This window comes from Vigna umbellata, chromosome 3 (assembly GCF_029865625.1).
Source record: "Vigna umbellata cultivar VRB3 chromosome 3, Vumbellata_1.0, whole genome shotgun sequence".
Taxonomy (NCBI): Eukaryota; Viridiplantae; Streptophyta; class Magnoliopsida; order Fabales; family Fabaceae; genus Vigna; species Vigna umbellata.
In genome coordinates this window covers 43,648,886-43,653,480 of record NC_142167.1, presented here as the reverse complement: position 1 = coordinate 43,653,480, position 4,595 = coordinate 43,648,886, and the positions used below count along the sequence as shown (strand labels likewise).

Sequence of the window (4,595 nt, the reverse complement as noted above, 5' to 3'; positions counted from 1 at the left end):
TTAGTTCAGCATCTCAATACTACATTAATGTTTTCATGTTAATCTATTTAATATTATTAATCTATAGGTGAATTTCGTATGAGCTGATATACACGCATGCAGGGTTGAATCTGACAACACAACATAAAACTGTATATGTCTCCATTTTTGAACGTTGTATACCAATCAAAATCACATATATTACATTTTCATATCAATCCACAATAACTTTTATGAGTCAAAGAAAGTTTTCCTTTTCTTTTTCCAACCATGTATTACTTTTATGAGTCAAAGAAACTTTCATAATAATTAATTAATAATATATATAATCAAATTAAGTTCTTTTATTACCCATATTTTTAAATGATAATGAATATATTATAGTAATGGTAAAGAAATGTTTTAAATTTCTCTCCCAAGGAAAAAAAAATAGAGTATGAAAAGAAATATCATTAACATGAAACATAATAAAAATATATCTTGAGATTAAAAGCCATAAAATCCTAATACATTATACATATTTAAATGAAACAAAAACATATGAAAAATTTAGTAAAAAAATACATAAAAGTCATAGACACTCGAGCAATTGAAAAGGAGCAGCCTCAACGTGTTTTCTGAAAAGAGAATTAATTAGCATTAACATTAGCATAAGAAATAAAGATAAATGTAGATAATCACAACAATGAACAAACTATTACTCACTTGCTTTCTCCATTATGTATTTACGTATTATCAACCTTTTTACACTGTACAACTCTTCCAGAGTACTGCTTTACAGAAAACATCATAAAAAAAACTTACCATATATAAAAAATAAAAGAAAAAATTGTTCATTTTCTTTAAATTCATGTTATTTACAGTTGTTAAATATTACTATAACCTATTGTTAACAGTAAAATAAAAAATGTAACCTCAAACTAATAAAATATTTTTCAACGTTATCCCATTACCCACAGTTATAAGGTATCCCAGTTCTCATCTTTCACATCAAAATTTTCAACACATGCAAGATCAAAATTTTCAACACATACAGTAGTTTTTACATACTAACCTGATGACACTGTAATGTTTTTGCTGTGAAAGATAATGTTCATTTGATTAGCATCAGCGTCCCTTGATTTTTTATGCATTGAGATAACATACTTGTATTTGGATCTTTTCTTTCCTAATTGCATAAAAAAAAGACATGATTTAAAAGATGGAATAATAGAAAATATTATCTGTGAATAAGATATCTCTGACACAGTTATCTTGTTGTATAAAATCTAATAATTTAAGTATTAAATTTCTCAGATAGTTTCAGTTCAGCTATTTTACATAGAATAAGCATAATCACGAGATCTCAAATTTTAATTGTTAATAATATCAAAGAAAAAGTAAAACTTAAATAACATTAAAATTGTGAACCTAAAAAGAAAAAAAGAATAACCTTACAGTGTGACTTCTTTCAATTTTGACTATGTTTTCTGCAGGGTTCCCATGTTTGCTTGCTGGGGAAGATATCTAAATCTTCATCTACCTCATCAAAGTTACAATGGGATCTTCAACTTTCACATCGATTTTTCACGATGTTTAATTGAACTACTCATTTTCTGCTTAAAAAAAATGTAGAATTTATGCTTAATCAAGAGAGAACGTCAGAATAATAAATAGAATATTTAAAACAACTTCTATCGAAATAAAAATACATTTAATACATCTTATGAACCATGATTTTTTAAATAAGCTATCTATAATGAATTTTGTAGCAGTGTATTGATAATAAAAAAGAACATTACAATATTTTTTAATGTTATACATTACTAATTCTCCAATTCCCCTATAGCAAATAAAAGCATATTCTAAGCGAGAATAAAATTCATTAGCATTTTTTATACATTTCTACATATTTTTTTCAAATCTGCAGTAAATTTTTTTATTAACATTGAAATTTTAAAAATTACAAATATAATACATTTATCAGATGAATGTGAGCTTTTATTATAGTTAAAGCTAAAATTATGTAACTTAATAGCATATCAACTTAAATTTTAATCATAAATTTCCATTTACTCTATTACATTACTCCTTTGTTAGCTAAGGATTATTACTTTTAATTTGAAGTAATATAAAATAACATTAATTATTCTCATTATTTAATATTAACGATGAGAGTACCTTACTTTATTAAATTATTAGGTAATAATTTATTCCTTTACAAAATTAAAAAACCTTTTCAATGACTACGTATATACTCTAAACAATTATAACATTTACATTTATATATAATAAACTCATTTGTACAAAAATATATTTTCTATCAGATAAAAAATATCATATAAGAATAGCTGACTTTGGATGAGAAATGTTTTAAAACATGTAGATCTGAAGAGGAATGTAGTTTTTATATGCTAACCTGATGATTATGTAATGTTTTTGCTGTGAAAGATAAAATCTTTATTAGATCAGCAGCCGCCATTGATTTTTGATGCATGCATTTGCTGGATCTCTTCGTACCTGATAACAAAATCACAGAATATTAAACAATAGAAAATATAATTTGTGAATAAGATTGTATAAACTAAGATAATGTCTAAAAAAATTGAAGTTGTAAATTCTGAGATAGATAGACTATTTTACTTTCTTTTTTACTTTTGTGAGATGAATAAATGTAGTTAGATACATATGTTAAAAGAAATGGTTAAAAATAAACATAATGCTTACTACTAAATGAAAAGAAAAAGAAAATCTTATAAGTATATAAATAAGATGTAAAAATATATTCAAAATATAGAAGTACATAAACTAGATCCATGTTTTTCAAACAGATACCAATATATTAATATAATTTAATTTATGAAAACTTACCGATACAAGAGCTTCCGGCATGAGAGTGAGAAAGGAAAGACATAATGAAGTAGATGTAAAAACCTACTTGTAAATGAAAAAAAATATATTATATATATCTTATACAAGTACATAAACTATATGTAAAAATATATTCAGAATATACAAGTACTTTAATAATAAGAACATGCTCATGCTCCTATTTTATGAAAACTTACTGTCTGAGAGATGAGCTTCTGCATTTAGGTTTCCAACCAAAATATGAAAGACAGAAGGAAGCGGCGAGGGAATGAGTCGTGAAACTTTAGGGTTTTTGGTGACCTTTATATAGCCCAACATGAGGCCCGTTGTCTCTTCAATTATGTCTATAGTTCTAAATGTTTTATCATTACTTAATTATTATTATTTTTTGTTAAATAAAATCAATTATTTAATTTCTTAAAACATGAAAATAGATATAAAATCATAATCTTGTAGAATATACATCATAATATATGAACAACCTTATAAAATTAGTATAAATTAAATTTTACTCAATAAGAAAATTATTACTTTAGTCAAATAAATGTTTCATAGAATATTCATTAATAAAATAAGATATATATAATGATAAAAAAAAATATAAGCTTAATTATGATATAATAAATAATTTGTCTCTATCACTTTGTTCACTTGAATGGATTTGGGAAAAAATAATTGAATGAATTTGAGAGGATTTGAAAGTAAATTTTGTTGTAGTTTATTTGAGTGGATTTGGAGATAAGTGAAAATGGATTTGAAAAGTAAATTTATTAAATCCTATACTAATTCTCACAAACTATACTTCCAAATTCACTCTCAGTTACCTCCAAATTTACTCAAATAAACAACAAAAATATTTACCTTCAAATTCTCTCAAATTCATTCAATCACTCTCCCCAAATCCATCCAAGGAACAAAGGGTATAATTCCTAGAATTTCTTAAAAAAATTCTATGGTGACGTGTTTTTTTAGTGTATTAGTGATGTGGAAATCTAAATGTTGGAGGTTACTTTGACATTTAACAATCATTCAAGCTTAGGTAATTAGAATATTATTTACACACCTTATTTATTTACTCTCATTAAGTTACGGATCATTTTGAAACTCACTTTAAATTATATGACATTTATTTATTGTTATCACACGTATTGATTAAATTCTATTATTAATAAAATTTAAGGATTGATAATTAATTGACTCAAAATATGTAACTAATGGATTGTCTATGTATTATTTGAAATCCTATTGTGAAAGGATGAAAATCTATTATAACTAATATAAAAGTTAAAGTTTCATCATTTCATAATATATTTTATAAAACTATGAGTACAAGCCATTAGTCACATGTTTATATAAAATTAAATTTTAATATATCTGATTAATATATGAGATTTTATAAATTAAAATATTTCAACTGATACCATAAATGAATGAAAAATATCAAGAAAAAATATTAAAATGATTAAGAACATTATGTCAATCTTCACTATTGTATATAAGATTTATATTATATTAAAATCAAAGAATTATACTGCTAATCAAGTGAATATTCGTGTAAGACCCAAAAAAAAAAATATATATATATATATATATATATATATATATTTATATATATTTATAGTAGTAAATTTTAGTATTTTATTAGTAATAATAATTTTAATGGATAGAAAATTGTAAATTTTGGATATAAAATTATAGTAATTTTAGAAGGAGAGGTTCAAATTTTTGGTAACTTATTTAGTAAAATTTTTTAAATGGAATAGTAA

At 23.5% G+C, this 4,595-nt stretch overlaps 1 long non-coding RNA gene across 5 annotated transcripts; it reads right to left on the bottom strand.

Annotated features, from left to right (window-relative positions):
• Positions 1-444: 444 nt before the first annotated feature.
• On the bottom strand, positions 445-3,094 carry LOC148202581 (uncharacterized). 5 transcript variants are annotated; one of them, XR_015785321.1, is made up of 7 exons: positions 3,027-3,094; positions 2,830-2,892; positions 2,378-2,478; positions 1,412-1,574; positions 1,034-1,147; positions 685-749; positions 445-596 (listed from the first exon to the last, which is right to left on the bottom strand). It is a non-coding gene; the product is annotated as an uncharacterized LOC148202581 (long non-coding RNA). The 5 variants fall into 5 exon arrangements; XR_015785323.1 differs by having other exon boundaries at positions 1,417-1,574; XR_015785319.1 differs by having other exon boundaries at positions 445-1,147.
• Between the last annotated feature and the right edge of the window lie 1,501 nt (positions 3,095-4,595).